The sequence below is a fragment of the Elephantulus edwardii genome, unplaced genomic scaffold (genome assembly GCF_000299155.1).
Source record: "Elephantulus edwardii isolate Elephantulus edwardi_28Jun2011 unplaced genomic scaffold, EleEdw1.0 scaffold00153, whole genome shotgun sequence".
NCBI lineage: Eukaryota > Metazoa > Chordata > Mammalia > Macroscelidea > Macroscelididae > Elephantulus > Elephantulus edwardii.
Window position 1 is genome coordinate 5022612 of NW_006399903.1, and position 17170 is coordinate 5039781.

The window sequence follows — 17170 nt, forward strand, 5'->3', positions numbered from 1 at the left end:
GGTGTGGGGGTGGGAGGGGGAAGGGATGGGGGAATTGTATACCAATGAAGGAATTTTTTTTCTTTTTTTTCTTCTTTTTCTTTTCAAAGAGAGGAGCGAACTGGTGGGGAGGGGTGGGCAGGGAGAAAAGTGCAGCAATGAATGAATGGAAATCCAAAATCTCTATAAATGTTTATTAAAATTAATTTTAAAAATTACATACTAGACACAAAGAATATTTGAATAAAACAATATGCATCAGAGAGCTGCACAGTGATGAAGGATGATAGAAGAATTAATGCCACTGAGTTGTCGTGCTGGAGAAGCGTGCTGAACATACCATGGACTGCCAGGAAAACAAATAGGTCTGTCTTAGGGTGAAACCAAGTTTCTTCTTGGAGGCAAGGGTTTTTTATTCTTATTCTTCTTATTCTTATTCTTACTCTTACTCTTATTCTACTAGTTTGTTCACAAAATTAGAATACATTGTTTTCCAGAACAGATTCTTCCAATTTCCCTCAAACCTCCCCCCATCACATTGTACAACTTCATGATTAATCCCCCCTGGAGGCTAGGATTTTGAAGCTCTGTTTCACATACATTGGGCACGTGGCCTTGCAGGACCAGTCCTTGGAGAAGGACTTCATGTTTAGAAGGGTGGAGGGACAGTGCCAGAGAAGAAGACCCCATGTGAGATGGATTGACACAGTAACTCAGGCAATGAGGGCAGGTGTATTGGAGTCAATGATACTGTCTCAGGATAGAGCCAGCTACAGAGCTGTTGTACATGGGGTCACTAAGAGTCGTTGGTGACTCAACAGCACATAGCAACAACATCAACAAATCATACAGGAAGGGGTTTCCCATCCTTCTCCTGTGAAGCATCAGGTGGATTCTAACCACTATTGTTGTTGTTGTTGTTATGTGCCATCAAGTCACTATGTACACCAGTTCTGAATCCTGCCCTGTCCTGACACACCAACCCCCCATTTGCCCCATTGCCCCAGTCACTGTATCAATCCATCTTATCCAAGGTCTTCCTCTCCTGTGCTGTTGCTCCATCTTTCCAAGCATGATGTCCTTCTCAAAGGATCAATCTCTCCAGGCCACGTGCCCAAAGTGAGACAGAGCTTCAAAATCCAAGCCTTCAATGAGAAACTTGGTTTCAGTTTCACCCTCTCCAAGACAGGCTTATTTGTTTTCTTGGCAGCCCATGATATGTTAAAAACTCTTCTTCAACACCACAATTTGAAGGCATATAGTCTAACCACTGTATATTGTTGTTGTTGCTATTTGCCATCGAGTTGCCTATAATTCATAGTGACCCTATATACAACAGCTTTGAACCCTGCTCTATCCTGCCAATCTTATTGTATCTGACAAATCTACCCCTATTACCTCAATCACTGAATCAATCCATCTCAATCGGCGGTCTTACTCTCTTGCACTGTCCCTCCAACCTCCCAAACACGATGTCCTTCTCCAAGGATTCCTTGAAACATGTCCAACGTATGTCAGATGATGCTTCAGAATTTTTGCCTCCAAAGAGCAGCCTGGTTTGTTCTCCTCACAGTCCATGGTATATTCAGTACTTTTTTCCAGGCCACAGCTCAAAGGCATCCATTCTCCTTCTATCATTCCTAGTCTTTGTCCAGCTTTCTAATGTATAGCAAGTAACTGCAAAGACTATGGCCTGGTTCAAGCACACCTTATTCTCCAATTGACATCATTGTTCTTCAGTACTCTGGAGAAGCCCTTGACAGTAGATTTTCCCAGTGTGATTCATCTTTTAATTTCCTGGCTGCTGGTCCCAAGAGGGTTAATTGTGGAGCCAAGCAAACTAAAGCTGTTACAAATCTCAATCTTTTCACCATCTATCATGATGCTACCAATCGGTCCAGTGGTGAGAATCTTGGTTTTCTTAATGTGAGCTTCAATCCAGATAAAGATAGAGATAAGAGATAGAGATAGAACCTCATTTATAATCCCCACACACATATATAATGCAGTAGCCCAGTGTTAAAAAGCTGCATTGACTCTCAAAGGTTCAAATCCACCACCTTCTCTGCTGAAGGAGAATGAACTATCTCTTCCCAGGAGATTTACTGACTATAAAAACTGATTCTAAATATTCTTTTGTTTTCCCAAGCATTTAAAATTAAAATATGTGCATTGTATTTATTAGTTAAGATATCTTTTGTACTACGGACTCTGTCTTGCCTGTAATAAATATTTTATACATATTTTTCACATTAAAAGAAACTGTGAAGCATTTAAACAAGGGTGGATTTTGTTTTCACACAGCTAAGGGAATTGAGGGATTTGCTTTACTTTGGAAGCATTTTAATTAATTATTGATCTTTTACATGTTCATACGTTTAGTGGAAATTTCTCTTTCTTCTCACTTGAAAGTTGAATTTGTGCACTGGACTTTTGCTCCCCTTGGGGCTTCCTTTCTGCTGTGATCTGAACATTTCTAAGTATCTCTTTACTAGAATGCAAATTCAATAGGATACCATCCATCACACTTTAAAAGATGTGAACACTGGGATTCTCTCCCTATTCATGGTGAAATGAGACGAAAGCATTATCTGAAGGCTGAAGATAGAAAACAATTAGGGCTGCTATACAAAGTGCAGCGGGACGGTGGAAAATTATGGATTACAAGCCTTTTCATGAAAATCTGTTTGTTTCTCCTCCTGTCAAGAACCTTCCCAGCTGGCTCGCTGCCCAAGCTTTGCAGAACCAGCCACCGGCTCTCTGGAGTGCAGGAGTAGAACTGCAGACTCCTGGGGTCCATCGAAAAAAGTCAGTTCAGATTATTACAGCTGAGGAGTGAGTCAGTCCTGAAAATGAGACCCAAAATTCTGTGACAATGTCAAAGTGTTAATCCTTTTTGTACTTACTGTAAATTTTCCTGTGTCATTGTTAATTACAGCAAGTGGTGGCGTACCAATCTGTTGATGTTGTTATGTGTCGTCGAGTGGCGAATCATAGTGACCCTATGTACAACATCCTTTAACCTTGCTCTGTCCTGTGCCAATCGCTCTGTCTTTGATTAGCCCAGTCACTGAATCAATTCACCTCATAGAAGGTCCTCCCCTCCTGTGCTGTCCCTCCAAGCATGACGTCCCTCCCCAAGGACTGGCGCCTCCTTACAACATGTCCAAAGTACATTAGACAGAGCCTCAGAATCCTTGCCTCCAAGGAACAGCCCAGTTTAACCCTCTCCAGGATGAATCTGTTTGTTTTCCTAGCAGTCCATGGTACCCTCAATACTCTTCTCGAGCACCACATTTCAAAGGCATCAAATTATTCAAGACCTAGTCTCTATGAGGAGGAGTGTGGCATCAGGATCTGAGGGACAGGGTGCAAATTCAACTTTTCTGTAAACTTTCATTAAAATAACAAAAAAAAATTTAAGAAAAGAATAAATTGAAACACATAACAATTTTACAAAATGAAATTGTGATTCTTGGAAGAAGTGCAGCCAGGGCGGCAAGCCAGACCATACTTTGGGCATATTGTCAGAAGAGGCCAGTGCCCACAGAAGGAAGTTGTGCTCGGAAAAGGTGCAGTGTCAACAGAAGGGAGGCAGAACCTCGAGGAGATGGATTGAACAGTGACTGCAGGAACAGGCGGGAACCTGGTGGAGATTGTGAGCATGGTGCCGAGAGGGCAAGGTTTCCATCTGTTGATCGGAGGATTGTGATGAGTCATAGTCATCTTGACCTCAGCGAAGGGAAGATCCTCTACATGATGGGTTGACGTTGGCTGCACCAATGGGCTTTAGCTCAGCAGAGATTGTGATGATGGAGATGGATTGAGCCAAGTTTCCTTCTGTTGTACTTGTGGACACGACAGGTCAGAACCAAGTCCATGGCACCTAACAACAACTACTACTACTGTGAACCTTGGATCCACTTCAGTTTTATTAAAAGAGAAGATTAACAAATGCCCTAAGAGAATCTAAAAATAAACTATACCATACAGAGATAAACTCTCTCTCAGTAAAAACCAACCAGGGCCACGGCCCCTTAAAGCAATGGTGATCTCTCTTGGGAATGAGATGACTCTGTAGTATAAGCTTATCTCTCTTTGACATTCTGCAGGTAAGAAAGAGGAGAGACCTGAGAAGTGCTAATTTCAGTACAGAATAAAACCATCACAAGTCTCATAAAATATGACCTGGACCTTTATATAGTTTCTTTGTGTAAAATTAGAGAGGCCACCTGTTTCCCCAGCTATAAATTCCCTGAAGGATCTTTCTTAGATGTTCACATTGGAGATGGAAGCAAACCAATCCACAAGTTCCAATGACGTCAGTCTCTCCGTGTCATTGGTTTGATTTTGACCATTTAGAGTGCTGTGACCAAAAGAATCCCTTCTTCTTCTTGTTGATTTTTTTTCTAGTTTTTTTTTCTTTTTTTTTCCTATAATTATATTTTATTAATTTTCATAAACATTTACAGAGATTTTGGGCTTCCACTCATTCATTGTTGCACTATTCTCTCTACCCTCCTCCCAGTTTGTTCTTGTCCAAATGCCACAGTGCTTGTCAAAGCCAGTTCTGATTAATCTTCTTTGTCAGTGTGTCCTTTGCCATTCCCTATCACTCCTCCCTGAGAGAGACTTCACCCTGAGTCGTAAGGAAAAGGGGATGGTGTATTCTCTTAGCTACTTCCTGCTGAAAAGGGATGCTGTGGGTTTCAGGGTGAAGATCTTCTCTCACTACTCTAAAGGGCCCCTTTGGCAGTAGGAAACACATAGACTATTATGGAGATTGATTTTGGAATTTAGATGCACTCTTATTGATTGTGCTTGGCTGTACATGTTCATATCCTTGAAGATGTATCATGGGGGTGTTGCAACCTAGAAGACACAAATTTGACTAACAAGTTATAAGTACATGAGTCCAAAAATTATGGAAAAGTAAAAGAAAAGATTCTTTCATTGTTTTACAAACCCTCCCCAAGGTCCCCTCCACCATGTAGCCCTCGCTCTAGTCTCCTGTGATGACAGAAATACCCAGTTATATCTCTCTTTTAAACGGTTCTTGTTGATTTTGACTCAGAACCACCCAATGAACAACAGACCGGAACCCTGCCCTATGCTGCGCCCTCTTCCTCATCTCTGACGTCCTTTTTCTCATTGCTGCAGTGATTCTGTCAATCCATCTCATTGCGGTCTTGCTCTTTCCGTGAGACTCCCTTGTTGTTGTTGTTGTTATGTGCCATCGAGTTGGTTGCAACTCATAGCGACCCTATGTACAACAGCCCTAAATTCTGCTCTGTCCTGTGCCAATCGCACTGTCTCTGACATTCCCATCCCAATTATCCCAGTCACTGAATCAATCCACCTCATAGAAGGCCCTCCCCTCCTGCGCTGTCCCTCCACCCTCCCAAGCATGATGTCCTTCTCCAAGGACTGGTCTCTCCTCACAACATGTCCAAAGTATGTTAGACGGAGCCTCAGAATCCTTGCCTCCAAGGAGCCACCCGGTTTAACCCTTTCCAGACTCCCTTAGCAGTGTGAAAACATCTTTCTAGAAGAGCTAAAGAGCAAAAGAGAATCAGGGTTTGCTCAGAGAAAAGGCAGGAACTGCACAGTGTAGGGGAATAGGTTTTGAGGTGTGATTAAAGAGCTAGATCAAAACAAGCAAGCCTACCATTGCTGGTAAGCTGATTTAGACACCTGATGGCCCCGTGAGTATCCCCTGAAGTTTTCATGGTCGTATCTTTACGGTATCAGGTCAGTGTTCTCCTCGGATGACTCAGAACTGCAACCTTTGTTTTTTGTAGATGAGCGAACATCATTTGTGCCTTCCTGGGATGCTTTGGAGAACTCATATCTCTTCTCATTAGAGCCGCCTTGCAATATTATGTTGTTGGTATCACCAAGTTGGTTTCAACTCATAGAAACACTCCAAACATTAAAATGAAATATTATGGAAGACCATCATAAGAGGGAGACCACCCTTGTGGCAATATGATCAGAGGGAGACTCATCAATAACCTGATGTTACGCAGATGACATAACCTTGCCTGCTGGAAGTGAGGAGGACTTGAAGCACTTACTGTAGAAGATCAAAGAATACAGCCTTTGATATGGATTGCATCTCAATGTCAAGAAAACAAAGATTCTTAACACTGGACCGATAGGCAACATAAGGATAGATAGATAGAAGATTGAAGCTGTCAATAACTTCATCTTACTTTAATCCCCAGTTAACACCCTGGGTAGTAGCAATCAGGAAATGAGACATATTGCACTGGTAAAGTTTGCAGTTAGGGATCTCTCCAAATTATTCAAGAGCAATGATGTCATTTTGAAGACTAAGATGTGTATGATTCAGACCATGGTCTTTCTGATTACTTGCTATGCAGCTGAGAGCTGGACAGTGAATGAGGATGACAGAAGAAAAATTGATGCCTTTGAGCCATGGTGTTGGAGAAGAGCGCTGAACATCCCATGGACTGCCAGAAGAACAAACAAATATGTCTTTGAGAGGGTACAGCCAGAATGTTCTTTGGAGGCAAAGACGATGAGGCTTCTCAAATATTTTGGGCATGTTGCTAGGAGGGGCTATTCCTTGAAGAAGGACGTGATGCTAGGAAGGGTGGAAGGTCGGCAAAGGAGAGGAAGACCCTCGACCAGGTGGATTGACATGGTGACTGCTTCAATGGGCTCTCAAGTCTCAGGAGGTGTGAGGATGGCACAGGATATAATAGGGTTCAAATCTCTTGTTCATAGGGTCTCTATGAGTCATACTGGACTTGACATCTCCTAACAACAACAACAACTGTCCTTGTAATCACTGTAATTTTTCTGTCTGCTTTGTAGCTAAGTTGTGAGTCCATCTCACTGAGAGTCTTCCTCTTTTGGCTAACTGTTGCAGACCAAGGGTAAAGTAATTTTATAATTATTAATAATGAGAGACAGGCAGGCAGGAATGAGATAGAGCAGAGAGCCTAAAACAGGGGGCCAGCAGTTCTTGACTGAAGACCCCAAGCCAAGCTTCTCTGTATCTTTTTTGAAAAGTATCAGGAAGTAAATCACAAAGAGAAGTCAATGCAAATGAAGCTCTGCTTGACTCAGGAGGGAGAGGTTAGCAAATGCAAGAATCTGGTAAACCCTTAGGGATTGCCTTAGTGCCTCAGGGTGAATTCTGGCTTGTACTGAGCCTCCCCCACATCCTGAAATAGCATTCAGTTTATTACTAATATTTCTTATTGGCTTCCTGTAGCTAACATAAAGGCCTCACTCATCTGGTGAGTGGTTCAGACTCACCAGTGGTCCTTGGGAGAACGGGAAAGAATTCTCTGTGCTCTGTACAGCCCTGGAACTTGATGGAGGATTAGTGATGAGTCTGTTTGAGCTCTTCGGCACTGAAAACAATTTTGCCAAGTTTGTTGTCCTCCTCCAATTGCTAATCCTTCTTGAGAACATGCCCTGATCTCCGCATATCTGAAATACATACTGACAATCAACACCCCCCCACACAGTGACACATATATCAACTTACACACTCTTACACATACACCAACACTGACAGACACACTCATAAGAACACACATTGATACCCTGACACATACGTATACACATACATAAGTTGTTTTTGTTGTTAGATGCCATCGAGTACGGCTCATAGTGACCCTGTGAACAACAGAGTTGAACCTTCCCCCCTCCAGTATCATCCTTACAGTCTCTGACACACTCAAACCTACTGCTACAGTGACTGTCAATCCATCTCATTGAGGATCTTCTTCTCTTTTGCTGGCCCTCCACCTTTCCAAGCATGATATCCCTCTCCAAGGAACACGCACAAAGTATGCAAGATGATCATTTTTGCTTCCAACAAGCACTCTGGTTTTATCTTCTCCAAGATATATCTGTTTATTCTTTTTTGCAACCCGCACCCTGTTCAGTGCTTTGCTTCAGCACCACAGTTTAAAAGCATCAATTCTTCTTCTGCCATCCTTATTCTATATCCAGCTCTCAGATGGATAACAAGTGACTGAAAAAAACTGTAGCATGAATCAGATGCACCTTAGTCCTCAAAATGACATCATTGCTCAGCAATAATTTGTAGAGGTCCTTGATTTCAGACTTTCCCAGTGCAATACATCTCCTGATCTCCTGACTACAGTTAAATGTATTGATTGTGGATCCAAGAAAGGTGAAGTCATTGACGTTTCCAATCTTTCCTCCATCTATCATGATGTTGTCTGTCATTCCAGTGGTGAGGATTCTTCATCATTATTATAGTTTATTTACAAAATATGAATAGTGAGGATTCTTGATGTTGCAAGGCTATCTGTATTGAAGGCTGCAATGTTTATCCTTCTGCAGCAAGAGCTTCAAGTTCTCATCACTTTCAGCAAGCAAATTGTATCATCTGCATAACTAAGGTTATTGATGAGTCTTCCTCCAGTCTTGATGCCATATTCTTCAGTCTAGCCTCTCAAATAATTTACTCAACATGCAGACTAAATATGTATGGAGAAAGAATACAATTCTGATGCACACATTTCCTAATTGTTAACCATGTTTTGCTCCTCTGCTGTGTTCTCACAACAGGCTCTTGGTCTAGGTATAAGTTTCACACAAGCACAAGTGTCCTAGGATTCCAATCTTAACGTTAGTCGTAATTTGTTATGATCCATAGAGTCAAATGCCTTTGCATAGTTAGTAAAGCACAAATAGGTAATCTTCTGGAATTCTTTGCTTTCAGCCAGGATCCATCTGACATCAGTAATGATATCTATCCCTTGTGCCATGGCCTCTTCTAAATCCAGCTTAAATTTCTGGAAGGTCTCTGTCTCTGAACTGTTTTAGCCACTTTTTAAATTTTCTTTAGTAATTTCAGCTTGCATGTAACATTAATAATATTGCTCTATAATTCCCACATTCTGTCAGATCACCTTTCTTGGGAATGGGAACAAATATGGATCCCTTCCAGTCAGTCAGCCAGGCAGCTGTCCTCCAAATTTCCTGGCATAGAGGAGTAAGCATGCCAGAGCCTACAGCTGTTGATTGAAAGATGTCAGTTGGTGTCTCTTCGATTCCTGGGGCTTTATTTTTTGCCAATGCCTTCAATATAGCTTGAGCTTCTTGCTCCATTTCCATTGACTCTTGATCATCTGTTACTTCCTGAGATATTTCCATGTTGGCCAATTCTTTTTAGTATAGTAGCTTTGTATTCCCTCTATCTTCTTTTGCTGTTTCCTGGATCACCCCCATGCAAAAAAAACCAACCAAACAAACAAACACACACTCACCGACACCCTCATACACGAGAAACAACACAGTCATATACACTGACACACCAGCACGCTCTCCCTAACACACACTGACATACAGATGCACACGGATGGACACACTTTTCTATACACAGAGACATGTGCTTTGGTGAGCAGAGAGAAACCATTCCTGCAGTGACCCCAGCTGCTTCGGTTACCACAGGGGAGAGAGGAGTGATGAGAGCTATCCCTGTGTACTGAGCCCTCCTTGGACAGAATGTCCCTTACAGGATCCCACTTCTGACTCTGACTGGTGTCCATGTTGGCCATGCAGCAAAAAGAAAGGATAATTGCATTCCTGGAGACACACAGGTAGACGAGTTGGAAATACCTGGGCTGTCTGCCCAAGGCTGAGGGCATGGACGAGGGCAGAGCAGGTTGGATGCAAACTTAGTTTCAGCTTTTAGAATGCAAACCCCAAGCAGTGAGTATGCCCAGTTGCTTGGGACGTTGAGGGTCCACAGGGCACTGCCAGCTGTTCAAGAGGGGTGGGACCTCAAGGGCAGAGGAGAAGTGTCAGAGCCCTCAGAGCTCATAGGATGTCAGGGCTGAGAGTCTGTGATTGTCCCCTCCTGGGTCAATACAAGCATTCCACCTGCAGAAGGAACCCCTGCCTGCAGAGTAGCTCTCCTGGGGCACAGCAGGGCCTGGACTGGGCGTGACCGCCTGATAGTGTCGTTGAAATCACAGCTGGTATATAGTTGGAGTTGCCCTCAATGATTTATGATAGCTGATTGCAAGAGAGACACATGCATATTTCTTTTCTCATAAATAATGTAAAATGCAGGAAGTAGAGCACCTGTATAGGAAGCATCAAGCCAAACCGAACTTACTGCTGTGGAATCAATTCTGGCTCACAGCAACCCTGATGGACAGAGTCCAGCTGCCCCGAAGGGCTTCCACGGCTGTGATTTCTACTGGAGTAAATTACCCATCTTTCTTCTGCAGGTGCTGCTGGGTTCCCACTGCCAGCCCTTTGGTTAGCACTTAATCGCTTAACCACTGAGTCACCTGGGCTCCTCAGAAAAGCACATATCAGGCTAAACGTGATATTTGTAAACATGTATTTCCATTCAAGTCAAGGCATTTATTTTGCATTTACAAAGCACTGTGAAAGCAGCCCTGGTGGCACAGCAGTCAGTGCATTTGACTGCTAATCCAAAGGTCACTGGTTCAAACCCATCTGCTTCTCTGCAAGAGAGTGATGAGGCAGTTTGCTTAAATATATGACTTTGTAAATCCTATGGGGAAGTTCTCTACTGCCAATAGAGCAATTTTGAGTTTATATAGTTTCAATGAAAGTCAATGGCAATCTCAAAGGCACTTGATTCAATTCCACCAGCTGCTGCATGGGAGGATAGGCCATCTCCCCCTCTGGTATCTACTGCCTTCAATAACCCACTGGATGCACACCAATATTTATTGCTGTATTATTCACAATAGCAAAGAGATGGGAGCAACCCACATGCCCATCAGTAAGTAAATGGATTAAACACACACACACACCCCACAAACTATGGTACATCCACACATCGGAATACTATGCAGCACTGAAAAATAATGAAATAGTAAAACATTGCACAACATGAGAAAGACTTGAGGGAATTATGATAAGTGAAATAGTTCAGTCACAAAAGGATAAATACTGCATAACACTGCTGTTATAAAATAGGACAGACATGAGGGGATGGGAGAGGGAATGAAGAAAGAGTGAATAGATAATGAACACTGCATTAGAACAGATGAGGAGAAGAATTATTTAAAAGGAATATATGATTATGCATTATATGTATGAGAACAATCTGGAACAAAGGGTGCATTGCGGGGTGGGCTAAATTTGGCATCAGGATTGGTGGAAGATCTATCAACAATCTGCATTATGCAGATGACACAACCCTGCTTGCTGAAACTGAGGAGGACCTGAAGCGCTTGCTGCTGAGGGTCAGGGACTGCAGCCTTCAATATGGATTGAAGCTCAACATCAAGAACACCAAGATTCTCACCACTGGACCAATTGGCAGCATCAGGATGGATAGTGAAGAGATTGAGATTGTTCACAGCTTTAGTCTGCTTGGCTCCACAATCAACACTCTTGGCACCAGCAGCCAGGAAATTAAAAGATGTATTGCGATGGGAAAGTCTGCAGTTAGGGACCTCTCTAAAGCACTCAAGAGCAACGGTGTTTCTCTGGAGACTAAGGTGCATCTGGTACAGACCATGGTCTTTGCAATCACTTGTTATGTGTCAGAGAGCTGGACAATGACTAGGGAGGATAGAAGGAGAATTGATGCTTTTGAGCTTTGGTGTTGGAAAAGAGTGCTAAGGGTGCCATGGACTGTTAAGAAAACAAATAGATTCATCCTGGAGAGGGTTAAACCAGGCTGCTACTTGGAGGCAAGGATTCTGAGGCTTTGTCTGACATACTTTGGTCATATTGTAAGGAGAGATCAGTCCTTAGAGAAGGACATCATGCTTGGGAGGGTGGAGGCACAGCACAGGAGAGGAAGACCCTCTGGGAGATGGATTGATTCAGTGACTGGGATAATCGGGATGAGTGTGTTGGAGACAATGAGATTGGCACAGGACAGAGCAGAGTTTAGAGCTGTTGTACATAGGGTCGCTATGAGTCGCACGGCACATAACAACAACAACAACAACAGGAGGGGGCTAGAAGGGGGTAGAAAATGTGTAACAATGAATAAATAAATTTTAAAAGAAAAACCCACACTGCAGCTATGGGTCAGTTCTGACTCGACAGCTGCCTGGCTGACTGACTGGAAGAGATCCAGTTCCCATTCCCAATGGCAGTTGAGTCAGTGGGTTTCTGCACCATAAACTGTGCCAGGTACAGCCAGGGCACAAATAATAACTAGAATCCTTGTCTCCAAACAGTTTGAGCCTCACTGGTAGGCCTGTCACTCAGCTGTTGCCACAAGAAGGCTGGGTAGCAGTCACTCCACAGCTCAGTGGCTGAAAGAATTCACCTAGGTTCATCTAAGGATCTCTGGTGGCACGCTGGTCCATGGAGAGTTGTGCTGCTAACTCAAGTGTGACTTCCCAAATGGGTTAAAGGCACAGTTGGTCCTCACAAGGGAGCTGGCTGGGCAACCTCTTCCATGTAATTTATAGCCTCTGAAAAATCTGCTGGAAGGTCAGCTGTGAGTTTGCTCTGAGTTGACATCCATGAGAGAGAGGGTACCTCCAGAGTTCTGCGCAGTGGTTAAAGTGCGCTCAGCTGTTAACCAAAACATTCACGGTTTAGATCCTCTGTTGTTGTTATGTGCTTTTGAGTCACTGCGACTCCTAGCAACATTGCGTACAGAAGCCCTAAACTTGCCCTGTCCTGAGCCACTCTCACTGATTCTGGCACACCTAACCCATCATCCCAGTTACTATATCAATCCATCTCATCCGGGATCTTCCTCTTCTGCACTGTGGCTCCACCCTTCTGAGCATGATGTCCTTCTCCAAGGACTGGTCCCTCCTGTGCCCAAAGTGTGTGAGGCAGAGCTTCAAAATCCTAGCCTCCAAGGAGAAATTTGGTTGCATCCTCTCTAATACAGACCTGTTTGTTTTCTTGGGATAACTCTTGTGTGCATAGTCCATAGAGAATGGCACTGCCAAACCAAAGATGGCATCTTTCTGGCAGTTCAAATCCATCAGTGGCTCCGAGATAGAAAGATGATTCATCTCCCATGCAATTCACAATCTCTCAAAACCCACTGGAGCACCTTGGCAATAAACCACGAAGATGAGGACGTCCGTTTCCATAAAGATTTACATCCCTGGAAACCTCCTGGGCCAGTTTCCACTCTGTCCTCCAGATGACTGGCTTGACGGCAGGAGGTATGGTTCCTCAGAACAAAGAGGTCAGGTTGAAAACTAAAGTGTAACTGTTCAAACGATAGCATCTTCTATCCCTTCACCTGCATTCGAGAGATCAACCATGCATAAGGAAGACAGAAGATGAACTGATGCCTTTGAATTTTAATGCTGGCAAAGATTACTGAGTATATGAGCTCAAATATAGTGATTTGGTGCAGGAAAAAGCAGTTTCGTTCTTTGGTATGTAAGTTTGTAAGTTTGCTATGGCGTGAAACTGACAGTACCTAATAACGACATACTGTATACTTTTTCTCTTTCTCTTTCCCACCTCCCCACCCTCTCATTGTGTCAGAATTGACCCATAGCTGATTTTCTGTCAGGTTGTCAGAGGCTGTCAATTGCATAAGAAGAGACTGCCCATCTTTCAAAAAAAAATCTGCTGGTGGATTTTAACCATCACAGAGACACCACCTCTTAGCAGGGCAGCTCGCTGCAGACTATGCCACCAGAACTCCTATTATTTACAATAATAAATTTATATACAATAAAACGTGCAAAAATCCTGAACCTGTATAAGGTGGATCCCTGTCAGAAAAGGAAAGCAAAAATAGTTTGTACTAGTAGAGAGAAAAAAACGTTTAGGCTACATCCTATGAAGGATCTGAAAGTGTCAGGCTCTTGAGAAACAAGGCTGTCCTGTCAAGTTCCAGCTCTCACAGGTCTCACTGTATGATACAGAGAAAAAGAGAGAGAATCATTCGAGACAAGCATACTTCTGGAGGTGGCCTAAGGAATTCTTAATCCTTCATAAATTTAACCTTGCGTGTCCTCATCAAGTAATCTTTTTGCTTCCTGGAACTATGACTCATGTTATTCAAATGCAAAGAAGAGAGGCCTGTTATTAATCAAAAGGAAAAAGAAATACTGCCCCAGATAGTCAAGCACTAAAAACAACATCTGATGTGTCAGACAGAAGATTTGAGGCTGCTGTTATCAAGGATGGAAGCGGGAGGTGACAGCACGTGTTCTCTGTACCCACTCACTGTCCTCCCTTCTCCTGATTCTCGTTCCCTTCATTAGAAAATGAAACACAATTCTCAATCTTCTCAAAACAAAATAAGGGCAGTCAATCAGTCTGTTTCTCTGCAAAACAGAGTAAGATATTTCAAAGGGTGTCCTTTGGATGAGCTGCCATTACTGTAAGTCGGAGGTCAGCAACCTCCAACTGGCTTCCCCCCCCCCAAAAAAAAAATTACTGTTCGGGTGAAATTTTACAAATCCAGTTGGTTTTCCATTCAACCATTCATATACATTTTATTTTATGACAAATGGATGTATTGTATTAATTACAATCCCCATTGTGTAAACAACCCTACTATTCCCACTTCCTCCCTGTGGTTCTCAATTCCACTAATCCTTCTTTCCTGCCCCTTCCTGCCTTCTGAACTCTATCCCTGAACAAATGCTGTGCTTTTGAACTTGTATGGTTGGTATTCTAAAGAATGAGTATCTCTCTGATATAATCAGTTGTTGTTTGACCAAAAGTTGAGTAAGTGTTAGTGCAGGTTCACAGGGTGATTAAGGACCATATTGTTATTGTTGTTGTTGTTGTTGTTAGATGCTGTTGAACACTACTCATAGTAACCCTCTGAACAACAGATCTGAGCCCTGTCCTGTCCTGTGCCATCCTCACTGTTTCTGATACACTTGAGCCCATTACCACAGACACTGTGTCAGTCCATCTCACTGAGGCCCTTCCTCTCTTTAGCCAACCAAGCATGATGTGCCTGTCCTGGCAAGGTTCCTGAAGTATGTGTGTGCTTTGTCATCCTTGCCTCCAAGGAGCATTCTGGCCAAACCCTCTCTGAGACATATCTGTTGGCAGTCCATGGGATGTTCAGTGCTCTTCTCCAACACCACAGTTCCAAGACAACAATTCTGTCATCCTTACTCATTGTCCAGCTCTCAGATGCATAGCAAGTGATTGCAAAGAACCATGCCCTGAATCAGGTGCACCTCAGTCCTCAAATTGACATCACTGCTAAAGATTGTAGGCTCAGGAATTCCATCAGTCCCTGCAACCAGACCCACTTTGAAAACTAAGTTTTATTGAAACAGCCCAGCCCATTTCACTCACATGTTGTTTGTGACCACTTTTGTATTCCGTTGACAAGTAATGGAGTTGAATAATGCCCCTAGAGACAGATATCTCGTCTGCAAAGCCTTGTTATTGTTGTTATGGGCCATGGAGTCACTTGCGACTCATAGCAACCCTATGTACAACAGCCCTAAACTCTGCTCTGTCCTGTGCCAATCACACTGTCTCTGACACTCCCATCCCGATTACCCCAGTCATTGAATCAATCCACCTCATAGAGGGCCTTCCCCTCCTGCGCTGTCCCTCCACCCTCCCAAGCATGCGGATCCGTTCGGGCCAGTTCTGCAGGACACATCACCTTCGCTCGGGAAACATTACCACTAAGCTTCAGAGACACTGGTCACAACATAAGAAACTATCAGCAGCTGACGTATTTGGAATCACAGAAGCCAAGGAAGCTTCAGATATAAGCTATCAGATCAAGGGCTTGAAAATGGGAGATAGATGTGAAGGGAGTGGGTAGAAGTGGATGGGTATCCTGGTGGATGGTGGAGCAGGGAAATAAGTGGGTAAAGACACATGTGCCAAAGGCAGGGACAACACTGATACTAATGGTTAACTCCACAATAAGGGAGATACCCTTCACTTTTTCTATAAAATGCTGGTATGTCTGACACTTCTCTAAATCTGAACATTCAGATTAAGACAGACTAGGAAGAAGGATTGGCCATCCACTTCTGAAATAGCAGGCCTCTGAAAACGCCTGATCCTCAACCTTCTTCAGTCTGTGCTGTCCTCAAGCCCTTTGTCATGGCAACAGTGTTGATCCAGCTCATTGAGGGTCTCCCTCCTTTTTTGCTGACCCTCTGCTTTATCAAGCATGAGGTGTTTCCCTGGGAACCAGCTCCTCCTGATAGAATGCCCTAATTAGGAGGTGAATCTTGCATCCTCACTTCTAAGGAGCACTACTTTGGCTGCATTGCTTCCAAGACAGCTTTGTGTATCCTCTTGGCTATCCATAGTACATACAGTATCCTCCAGCAGCACCAGAATTCAGGAGCACCAATTCTTCAGTCTTCCTTACTCATTATCCAGCTTTCACATGCACCCAAGCAATTGAAAACTATGGTTTAAATCAGGTGCACCTTAGTCTTCAATGTGTCATCTTTACTCTTTAGCACTTCCAAGAGGTCCTTGGCAGCAGAATTGCCTAATGCAGTATGCTTGATTTTTTGGCTGCTGCTACCATGGAGGTTGAGTGCGAATCTGAGTAAAAGGAAATCCTTGTCATGCTGACTCTAGATTTGCAGAGGGGTCGTGGGATAGGGTAAGGTTCTGACCTGTTGGTTATAGGGTGACTATGAGTCGCAGCTGATTTGATGGCTCCTAACCCAACATATGGTTGCTCTGAATCAGAATCAACCTGGCAGTTAGGAGTTGGGTTTGGGATTGGGTATAGAGAAAGGAGTCTCTTGGTGACACAAACAGTGAAGTGCTGGGTTGCTAATAAGAGGTTGATGGCTAAAATCTGTCCATAGGCATCTCAGAAGAAAGGCCTGGCAACCCTGCTTCTGCAAGGATGCAGACACATAAATTCTACAGAGGACAAGGCTATTCTGAAGCAGTGGGATACCATGAGTGGAAGTGTCCTTGACAGCCATGGGTTTGAAATAGATGATAGATAGATAGATAGATAGATAGATAGATAGATAGATAGATAGATGTAGATGGATATAGCCATGGTCTTTGCAATCACTTGTTATGCATCAGAGAGTTGGACAATGATTCGGGATGATAGAAGGAGAATTGATGCCTTTGAGCTGTGGTGTTGGAGAAGAGTACTGACTATACCATGGACTGCTAGGAGAACAAACAAGTTTGTCCTGGAGAGAGTTAAACCAGGCTGCTCCTTGGAGGCAAGGATTCTGAAGCTTCATCTGACATACTTTGGACATGTTGCAAGGCA

At 43.4% G+C, this 17170-nt stretch overlaps 1 protein-coding gene across 1 annotated transcript in view; it reads left to right on the forward strand.

The window, feature by feature from the left end:
• Positions 1-17170, forward strand: part of FBXL7 (F-box and leucine-rich repeat protein 7) — a 551162-nt gene that overhangs the window by 521495 nt on the left and 12497 nt on the right. The window lies entirely within an intron of this gene.